The 11,832-nt window shown below is 38.7% G+C and overlaps 1 protein-coding gene across 1 annotated transcript in view; it reads right to left on the bottom strand.

Moving 5' to 3' along the window:
• SNX32 (sorting nexin 32) overlaps positions 1–11,832 on the bottom strand; it is a 463,165-nt gene that overhangs the window by 137,042 nt on the left and 314,291 nt on the right. The gene's annotated exons all lie outside the window — the stretch shown is intronic.

The raw sequence follows: 11,832 nt of genomic DNA, 5'->3' as shown, positions 1-11,832 counted from the left end.
CATATGTGTTCTCAGGCAGTAAAGGATGTCCTTTCAGATATGCCATGGCAAAAGCTTGTACTGGGAGGTGGGGGGGGGGGCTGTAATCTGGGTAGACATTAGGGGTGCTTATGCTGTCACAGGCATCCCAATGATGAAAAGTATTTTTAGTTACAGCTTTAACCACTCCCCCAGGTGGTGATGTGCAGACCTGCACCACCTCAGGGACTGCTTAACTCTCTCACTATGTCCACGTATGCACACTCCCATGCATGTGGAGACATGCATGTGGAGACAGGAGCTGCCATAACTGGCTTGGGCAGCCGCGTGCATGCTTTTCCTGTGCTGACTTCTGTTTTTGTGCTTCGTGAAACATTCATATCACAACATTGGAGCATTAGGGAGAGTTAGTCAGGAAAACTCTTCCCTTCCTCCTAGGAGAGGCACTGCCCATCCACCTGGCCATTACAATCAGTCACCTGGGTCACTAGTCAAACCAGGGTTACCTGGGTCATAGTCAGGGCTTTATCCACTGAGGAGAAGACATTCTGCCTGAGAACAACTATTATATTGTGGGTATAATTCTTGCCTATTGCTAACGCAGAAGGGAATCACTGTATTTTTACCTGAGAATACCTTTTAGTCCTTATTTTATGGGGACTTTTAGATTCTTACAAATGTAGTCTATATGTTTTTCAGTTTCATTTCATAAAATTTGTGTGGACCAAGTACTTTGCTTAACTGCACTGGAAAAAGTATACTTCTTTATATATTTTAGTTCTATGCTAAACCTCTATATATTCTACAGAAGTTTAGACTTCAGTGCATTTAATAGACCTACCACTCTCTTTATATATATATATATATATATATATATATATATATATATATATATATATATATATATATATATATATATTATGTATATATACATAGATATGTGTGTGTGTGCGTATGTGTGTGTCTTAGTTAAATATATATCAACATGTGAGACTGCGCAATACCAGGAAAGACCATATTCCCCAACTCCAGTATTACAGCAATTTCTCATAAGTATCACTAGCTTTACTGGGGACCAAATTAAGACTGCAAAACAGCTGTCCACTAAATGACAAGTTGGCAAAATTAAAGGATTCCCATATAGATAGATAGATAAATAGATAGATAGATAGATAGATAGATAGATAGATAGATAGATAGATAAAAAAGAAAGAAAGAAAGAAAATGCACAGACTAAATTTATACAAAGTGCTAGCAATCTGCTTATTTAAGAATATATAAAATATACATAACCAAAGCTAGAACTTACAATGAAGGGTTGCTTGTCCAACTCACTCTAAAGAATAAATTATTAAGGAAGACTTAAAATAAGCAATACGTTTCTTAGACTTCCATATTAAAAAAACAATAAATATGGTATAGACTCCAAATAACAGACCAGATAGATATAATCCACTTCTATGAAGAATCTCTAAAGAATCCATAGAAAAAAATGAAATATTACAAACTTTAACCAATTAAAATATATTACATTGTTTCTTACTAATATTCAGTAGGTATTATATGAGACTATAAAAATATTCATAAAATGTGCCTTTTGCTTAGACTTTTCCTTTTTATGGTGTTCAGAAAGAAGTTGTTGGAGGGGTCTTGTGTGAATACTTTCTGGAAGAAGGATTATTTCCAAGCAAGGTTGAAATGGCTGGAAAATATTAATTTGTGCTTTTCTTTCTTAAACTTTTTTATCTGATGTTGTCATTTTCATTCTTGCTCATGAATGGGGTCTAGGATCTGATCCTTGGATCCAACTCGGCCTCATATACAAGACTTTGGATCCAAATCTCAAGCTCCTCCCTCTACCCATAATGCTGCATCCTATCTCCAACTCCTCATATCTCGTTTGCAACCATTGTGACAAGACACGATTGAATCTCAAGCATTAAGAGTTATACTTTTTGTCTACTTACTGTTAAACTTTAGATAACATTTTGCTATTTAAATCTCTTAGTTACTGTTTCTTTCTCTCATCCTCTTTATTTGGGCTATCAATGAAAAATACGCTCACCCAAAGCCAGCTGGAGGGAAAGACCCTGTCTGCCATTGGAATCAAGTTTTCTCCCCCTCAAAGTACATTCTCTATGAACCAGCAAGGTGGTAAGAAAATATGGTGGTTCCAGAAATCTCAGGGACCTTTTCAGGACTCGTGCAGGGAAACTTCCTCCAGAGGCAAATGAGGAGGTTTCAATGGCAGATGTTGCCCCAGAGGCAGAGAGGGTCCGCAAAACCAGGGCATAAGAGAATCCCTCTCTGATAGCCCTATCAATGCTTCTGAAGTGTTGCCTGACTGTCCACCTGTGGTGGCAGTCGGGGGGTGTTTTTTCTTGCATCCGGATGCCTGGACAAATACCACAAAAAATGCATGGGTGCTAAGAATCATATCCAGAGGATACTACATACTCTTTTTCCTTCCACCTCCTGTCCAAAGACAGAAACTCCCTGATGTTTCACCCAGTCAGAGGGGAATACACAGCTCAAGAAATTCAGAAGCTGGTACAAAAAAGATAACTCCACAGCACACGAACACAAAACTGCCAGTAGAGAGGAGAAAACAGACAACACAACCTTCTTAGCGCTTTCGTTCGATTTAATAAAAATGAACTTCATCAGAAACACACCCATAACAGCTATTACATTTAAATACCATATTCAAACAGTCACATGATAAAATTCAACCAATGAATGCATCAAACAATATATATATATATATATATATATATATATATATATATATATATATATATATATCACAATATTGAATGTAAAAACTTAATTAAAGCCTTTGTGCTTGTAAAAACATTTGATATTAATCATGTCGTTTAAAGCAGGAAGCTGGTCAGCCTTTAACAAAATCTGCCAAATGGCTTCTCGGCTTTATAACAGTTTTAAAATCCCGACTGAATACATCATCGTTAACCTTTTCTCATACAAAAAATGAAAATTTCTTAAAGCTAGGGCACACAACAGAGTGTCTAGCTAATGCATTTGATATATCTTTTTTACGGATGGCCAAAGTGTGTTCATATATACATTTGTTTAGAGCTCTAATGGTCTTCCCAATATAAAAAAGTTCACAGGAGTTGCAGAAAGCTGAATACACAACATTAGTAATTTTGCAAGTACAGTGCCCTTTACCTGCAACCACTTTATTCATATGCTTAAATACTACTGTAGATGTCCCCATAATATAAATACAGTGTTTGCATGTCCCACAAGGATAAGTACCAAAATTGGAACCACGGATAGATCTAATATGTCTAGAACCCCTTTCCAAGATCATCTTGATATTAACAATCTTCTTATAGGTGAAAGTAGGCCTATCACCTAAAATTTTGGAAAGTTTAGAATTACCTAAAACTACCTTCCAATTGTCTAAAATAATCTTTTGCGAATTTGGTGATGGCAAACGTATATATGAACACACTTTGGCCATACTTTTCCCCTAACCACTTGGGTCAGGCAGTTTCCAAAATTACTCTGGCCAAATTAATTACTGATTGTATTTTGCTGATTTATTTTCAGACAGATTTGGAGTTACCTTGTCCACCTAGACCTCATTCCACTAGATGTATGGCTACTTCATCTGCCTTTTCCTCAAGAACTTCTATTGACATCTGCGCTGTATCCACTTTGTCAAAGACTCATATGTTTGTTACTCTTTACAAATTAGACATTGTCTCCAGAAGCAGAGCTTCTTTTGGTTCAGCAGTGCTCTGGCATGTCCTTCCTTGAGGGCTTCCCCAGATTTATATAGCTGGGGACTCTGACCCATTCGTGAGGAAGAATGAAAAGAACATCAGATTTAGGAGTTATGTACTTACCATAACTTGACATCTGTGTTGTCCATTTTCATTCTTCCTCACCTTCCCTCCCAGCCATCCCCCAGCCCAGTCACTCCTAGAAGGATCTTTGCATGATACTGGACTCCTCATGTTCCTGGTTTGCGCCTCAATCTTTTCTTGTGTCTGTTTTGTCTCTACAACACTGTGGGCAGTAAGGCAGCAAACTCGATTTGAGGAGTTGGGGCTGGGATAGAGCATTATGGGTAGAGGATGGAGCTCGAAATTTGGATTCAAAGTCTTGTATATGTGGCTGAGTTGGATCCAAGGATTAGATCCTAGACTCCATTTGTGAAGAAAAAATAAAATGGACAGCAAAGATATCAAGTTATGGCAAGTAAATAACTTTTAATTTTCTTTTAAATATTTAAAGAGATCCAGGCTACGTGGAGCAAACAGAAAGATTCCTATATACCAAGAAAGCTTCCTGTAAATCGATTGTTGTTTTGGACTAATAGGCTCATAAACATCATAGACTAGTACTAGGCTAACTGCCTTTGTAGGCCATTTTAAGCCTAGGCAATTACCCCATGTGAGAATCAAACCCTGCATCTTGTGACTGTAAGGCAAATACCTTAACCATTATGCTAGCCTCCCATCTGAGCAGAATTTGAACTTTGATATTCTGAGGTAAAGTCTCAGGTTCTTGACAGTATCGCTCTGGGAGTAACATTAACTGCATTGTAAATATAGTTCTGTGCTTGAATTCCCATGGGTACTGCAAACTTCAACTTAAAAAGCAGATCATCCTTTTCCTTAAAATCTGTTAGGTTATTTATATTTTCTAGCATCTGAGCAAAGTCAAAATTTTGTTAGAAAAGCATGGTAGCTAACTTAGTTATGAGCCCTGATTGTCAAAGTATTAGAGGTATAACCCTCCCCCACTGTCCCTATAAAACAACCCCTTTAGTTGAAAAGGGTATGGAATGGAAGATGCATGGGGTGCTACAGAAGCTGTAAAGCTACAAAATTAACCAGGATCAGATTTTAAGTTAAAATAAAGATAAGCTTTATTAAATTTCTTCAATAAATCCACTCATATATGGTCTGGTGGCTGAAACTGTGATACTTAGAATTTTTATTTAAAAAATCCTGGAATGCTTTAAAAAGAAAAGGAATTCTCTACAAATTCTGTTACCTTAAGCATCATCTCTTTGAATAACAGATATCTGAAGCAGGTTGGCTGAAAATTTCTCCAGTAGCAGTAACAGTGATAAAACTGACCAACTTATATTCCTCTAATTTGAGAGTTGGCAACACAGATCTGTCACCCTCAGACACTAGAGTCATGGAATATGATGTTATGGGCAATTAGGCCTTTTTCTTAGTGAGCATTGTTCTCTTCTCTGCCATATTTTTAACCTTCTCTGACTTTGCAGGCCAAGATAAATACTACTTTTTAGACTCCTTTCTTCAAAGACGTATGTATTTTTTCAGCTAGAAAAATGTCAAAGGCTTTTGTCTTTGAAGCTTGGTAGCCTGTGTGAACTTTACACAGCATTGTCACGTACCAGCCTTTGAGTATAAAAATCAGTTATCTGTGTATTGCATTTACATGTATTTATTGGTTTACACAGCAACATGGTGATTAGAAATCCTGGAAAACGTCAGCTTATCCAAAAAGCCAATTAATTACTATTATGCAGAATTACATAGTTTTATGTCTGTATAGGTGAATGGGATATATGTAGCACTCATAACAGTGTTAACTAAAAAGGCTATGTACCAACATGTAACGTATAAGGAAGCCACATGCATACCTGACTCAGGCTATGCCAGATCAAGACCTGCATTGAACCATACAAGGAAAAAAGTTACAATTAAGCTTGGGAGAAGACACAGCTGTGGTGGGATATAACCCAAATGTTATGATTATTGTTACAGTGACCCTCAGTGAAGAAGATCATATGCATATTCCAAGTGAGGTCAGTTTTTAGACAAAGTTCCTCAACAGACAACCCAGTCATTTCCATGGGTAGAAGTTAAACTGGAATTACTGTAGATCTCTTTGGCTCTCTATACACACCCAGTACATAAATGTTTAACTCCTGATTTCAGATGGAATGCAACAAGAGGAAAGATGCGTTTTCAGTTTATTATGAGACCCATCTGATAATGTAAACCCTCTCCTTTCTATCCCAGAGGTTATGGTAAAGCTAGAGTAGAGGCTGCAACTGTAATGTTATTAGCATGTCCCCCCCACGCCAAGGCAGGATTGTTTACTGTTATGTTGAGACCTAATTTCTCATCACTCAATTCAGTTTTCAATGATACAAGACCTGCTTATCTACTTACACATGAGGAGTGGAAGATACACCATCCCAGCCAGAAGCTCCTTTATCTTCATGTGTTATTCAAACATTCACCAGTGTGGCTACTATATAAGATAAGCCTAGAGATAATGTATAGATTTTAGAAGCTGTCAACAATTTTTCATCCATCCATCCTACCCTTTTTCCCATTTTGCACATGGGGTTGGGGTGTCACTTCTGCAGTGACAATCATCTTGAGCCATGGTTCACACCACCGGGGGCTAGCTCTGCCATAGTAGTTCATTCGCACCACTCACTTGCTCACACACTCACCTACGGCCAGTTTAGATTGTCCAATCCAGTATAATTTCAATAAGTTTTCTAACAAGGAAACATCAGTGTTTGATGTGTTTCTCTTTTCTGCATTTCTGCTTTGAAGCCACATTACTGGATGATTTTGATGATGAAGGCCTAGCCTATTTTAATGGCAAGTTTTGTATGTCTGCCATTTTCATTTTCTGTGTTGGTTGGGATATTCTTCAGTTTGCCAGGAGAGAACCCATTAAATAGTTTCTAAGTGAGGCATTATATTTAAAACCTCCTATTAAGGATCCATTTCTTTCTTGGGATCTAAATTCTGTTATTAAGGAACTTACTTTACTCTCCTTTGAACTGGCACTACTTACAATTTAAGAAGGCAGTCTTGGAAAATGTTATTCATGGTTGATAATACTTCTGTATTTCTGAACTGCAGGTTTTATCCTCAATGGTACACTTTATCACTTTTCACAAGGATAGTGTTACCTTCAAAACTAATATTAGGCTTATTCCTAAAGTTATCAGTGATACTAACTTAAACCACTTTAATCTTCTTGATCTCTATCCCATCTTGAAGACGATGAATGAGAGAACCTTTCATTCTCTACACTCTGCAGACAAATTGCTATTATAGAGAGAAACACAATCATTTTGTTGAGATGTCTAACTTTTTGCCATTCAGAAAGGCAGTGAGGGCTGAAAAATGACTAAGGATTCACTAGTTAGATTAAGAAGTATAATTTCTGTATATAACCCATACAGTAAGCTTTTTTGTATTATTAAGACCCATTATATCAGGGATCTTGTCAAGTATGTGGCCTTCTTGCACAATATTTGCAAGGAAGATTTCTGTGCTTCTCCATCTCTGTTCACATTGTTTGGATCTACTTCAAGAGATACACCAAAGTTAAGAAACATTATTTGAGAAAGTCAGCAAAATAACTTCTACGTTCTGTACTGCAGCAGACTAATATGTTTTTCTTACCAGCTGACCCCTATACTCTACTTCAGGAGTCATATCCTCTTTGGTAGTATATGTACTGACCTCCATAACCGTAGTTGCATCTTCTCTTTAGACAGGGTTATGTATTTTGATCAGAAGGACGATTGATGCAACCTGGGTCAGGAAAGAATTAAGGAAAACTGAATGGTGATACCCTTGTTATTATCTGCTTAATGCTCAGCCGAGATCATGGGGTACTATCAGGCAACCTGAGAGAAAAGTAATGCAGAAACTGATGCCAGTGGTTGGTACACTGGTCATATTGTTTAGAGCTACTGCAGTAGATACTCAACTAATCTATAGTCCCACCAGGGGCTCCAATATCCTAGACCTGGTCATTACCAACATGGGAAACTGATGCTCCACACCTATGGTCACCCCCTTGTTGGTCAGGTCTGACCATAAGCTAATCACCCTTAACATCCACATCCCACTCCCACCCCCAGTAAGGAAACCTCCATAAAAAACTTCTCCAAAGCCAACTTCATGCTACTTAAGACAGAAGTGACAAACTTCATGACACCCATGCAGACGGGAACTGAATGTTTGACTGCTGAATCCTACACTAAGGCACTGTATGAGCACATCCACTCATGCATGAATTGTGCCATCCCAAATAGAACCAAGATGCTCTGCTCCAAAAAAGGAAGCCAATCTGGTGGTCCTCTGCCATAAACAAACTTTACAACAAAAGGAAGAAACTGTTGCAGAAAAGAGGAAAATCCCAGGATGCAAAAAAACTCCCTTACCAGCCTCAGTAAGAAGCTGAGATCCCTCATAAAATCCTCCAAAGCTAGTTACGAAAATAAAATTGCCAAAGATTCCAAAGACAACCACAAGGCATTCTATAACTATGTGTAGCATCAAAACCAGACCTCCTGCACGAGTGCAATTGCACGGCTCAAAAATAAAATTCAAAAAAAGAAAATGGGGCATGTTCTGCATGCAAGCAATCTGGTTAACAAACTCAAGCGGGATGATCTGCTACGTTATAAAGAACATAACACCATGGTATCACAACCTATAAGGTTCACCATGACTTTTGGTAGGAACTCAGATACTTTAATGCAAAGTGTACACAGACTTTGGAATATTTTACAATATGATTCGGAATTATCCAACATCATACCTGATAGATGTCTGTTTTCATTCAGAAAGGGCAGGAACTTGGGTGATTGTTTCAACTATTATAAACATCCACATGATAACAGGCTATCTCAATATATACAGACTACACTAACAGGGGGACCTTTGATTGGTTGTTTTCCATGTGGCCATTGCAGTAATTGTGATAAAGTAAGTAAAAGCAAACAATTCACCAGTCGGAATTCTGCTGCAGTTTATGATATTCATTTTTTTGCTAACTGCGGCACTGACTGGTTGGTATATTTGGCCACGTGCACATGTGGATCCTTTTATGTTGGACAAACCTGACGTCCCCTCAGACTTAGGATTTCTTAACACATTAGTAATATTAAAAACCATAAGGTCCATAATGCTTTATATTATGGTAATTGACATTATAGGAGGTAACAAACATAATAAAACAGGTTGGCACTCACTTTTAAATTCTAAAGAAAAGAAGTGGATTGTGAAACTAGGTGGATTATTTCCACCGGGTCTTAATGAACAATTCTAGGATAAACCAATCAAGTGGGTACAAAGTATATTTAAACTATAACATTGGGATGATTGAATTTGCACTGAGGAAGGCTGTGTTTCTTATGCCAGCTGAAACTGGTCTGTTTGTCTTTTTGTTGTTTCAATAAAATTTGCTTCAGGCAACAGTTTGCTGGCTCACCATTTTCTTTGTTCTATAACATTGAATCTAAATGGCGATACTCAGATCTGCTCTGAGCTACAACAGAACGGCATTAAATATACTGATCCCAAGGATATTGCCAATATCCTAGCAGATCAATTCAGTGCCAACTTTACTCCCCCTCTCACCCCTAAACGGCCCATCTCAATACTGGAAGATTCCCAAATTCCGGTAATAATGGCCACACAGGGAAAAAACACACTATCCAAAGCTAAGAATACAGCATCCATGGGACCAGATGACATCCCAGGCTGTGTACTACATGAACTACAAAATGAACTGGCACCTCACCTAAGTGTCATGTTTAATTATAGCCTCACCTCAGGCTTCGCACCCACTGAGCGGTGCACGGCTGCAGTTATCCCACTCCACAAGAGGGGATCCAACTTGGATCCTGGCAACTACTGCCCCATCAGTCTGATGAGCCTGATCTGCAAGGCCATGGAACGTATTATCATGGAACTTATAAACAAAGACATTGGCAACCTTCAAACACTGGAACCCACCCAGTTTGGGTTCGTGAAGGGCCGATCTTGTCTCCTGAACCTGATTGACTTCTTTGAATCAGTCTCCAGAGCAGTGGACAAGGGTAAGGCGGTCCACAGAGCGTATCTGGACCTCGCCAAGGCCTTTGATACCATCCCCCACTCTGGAATCATAGATAGACTTACTAAGCTGGGCATTAATTCCCTACATCACTCGATGGGTTGCCAACTGGCTTACTGACAGAACCCACACTATAAAAGTAGCCGACTCCAAATCCATCTCCAGACAAGTGACAAGTGGAGTACCTCAGGGTTCAGTCCTGGGACCGCTCTTGTTTGGCATCTACTTCTCTGAAGTACAGGTCAACACTAAGGGACTCTGGATAACAAAGTTCACACATAGCTGCAAACTGGGAGCCATTATTGAATCCCCAAATGATGTGGATACGCTACAAAAGGGCCTTACAGAAACAGATACTTGGTGCCAGAGCCATGGGCTCAAGCTCAATGCCAAGAAATGTCTAGTTATCCCCTTTGGGAAAAACATGTACCTGTGAATTACCACATAGGTGGCAGTACACTAAACACCGAAAGTGTGATAAGAGACTTAGGGACACAGGTGGACAGTGGTCTCACCTTCGATAACCACATTGTCACAACAGTCAGGAAATCTTTCTATGTGGCACACCTCATCACTAAGGGCTTTTCATCCAGAAAAAAAGAGGTTATTGTTCCACTGTACTCATCCCTCATTAGACCCATTATAGAATATAATGCCCCATTTGGTATGTATCTCTCAAGACATCTGCAACAACTGGAAAGGCCGCAGAAATACTTCACTAAAAGAATAACAGTCCTAAAACAGATGCCCTACGCTGACCGCCTTAAAAACCTTCAGCTATACTCTGTCGCATATCATCTACTCAGAGGCGATCTCTGCTTAACATACAAGGCCATGTCAAACCCAGAGCTGCTGATCATGCTACACTTAAAGAAATCCCAATCCCTCAGAGCCACACGCTCCAGGGATCTAAACCTTATCATCACAATGAACAAAACATGCTGGAGGGATAGGTTCCTGACCCAGAGACTCCCCATACTCTGGAATAGACTGCCCATACATGTCAAGCAGAGCGCCTCTTTGGCCCTCTTCAAAAGGAACCTTGACGACTGGATGGGAGAAAGGAAATTCACCCCGGGGATCACGTCAGTCACCCTGCTAGACAGGGGTCCAGGGAAGTAAATAGTGTGGGAAGAAATAGCCAGGGAATTGTTATGGCTAAGCTTGTATAGGCCCTCGGGCCAATAGCCTTGTACCAACCTATGAACCTATGACGGTCATTCATTATTTTTTATTTTCATTTTTTTTTGTTACAATTTGTTAAATGGGTTGATACTCTTCCGAAGACCTTTTTTATGTAAGGCTTGGGTCATAAAGCAAAAATACAAAATTACACAAGGTAGAATTATAACAATTTTATAAACAAAAGTTCAAAATTACACCAGACAGAATTATAGAAATTATATAAACAAAATTTACAATTGCAGAAGACAGAATTATGCAAATGATGTCATAAATCTAGTCAAAGAACATAAACAAGAGGACACAGAATACCTATGGGAGCAGTGAAGCAATAAACAAGAAATAAATATAAGCCTGCACTTTGCGGAGTAGTATGGGCTATACCCAACAGTAACCCAACTGATTATAACTACGACAACAGTCAGTGAAGGCACTCACGCAGCAGTAATTGCAAATTAATATAAGGCTGCTGACCAAAGATTCTCCCACACATATTAAGTACAGTGTAATGCACCACTGAAGCTATAACAGTACCAGTAAAGGGAATACAGAGTATTTTGAGAACATTATAATCAGCTTCTCCAAGAACTTTTCTTTGTGCAATATTTAGTGAGTAACTTTACAGTTCCGATGTTGCTCCTGACATTAGTTGTGATGCCTGTAATTTTCCTGAAGTGAACCTTTTATAACACTTTTTACAGACATGATGATACGGAGAAGTATGCATGCTTATTTCACCAAGATAGTGAAACACTGCAGTACAATAATTTATTG

This window comes from Protopterus annectens, chromosome 2.part0, assembly GCF_019279795.1.
Source record: "Protopterus annectens isolate FY-2018-M chromosome 2.part0, PAN1.0, whole genome shotgun sequence".
Lineage (NCBI taxonomy): Eukaryota > Metazoa > Chordata > Ceratodontiformes > Protopteridae > Protopterus > Protopterus annectens.
This window is presented reverse-complemented; position numbering and strand designations above follow the sequence as displayed.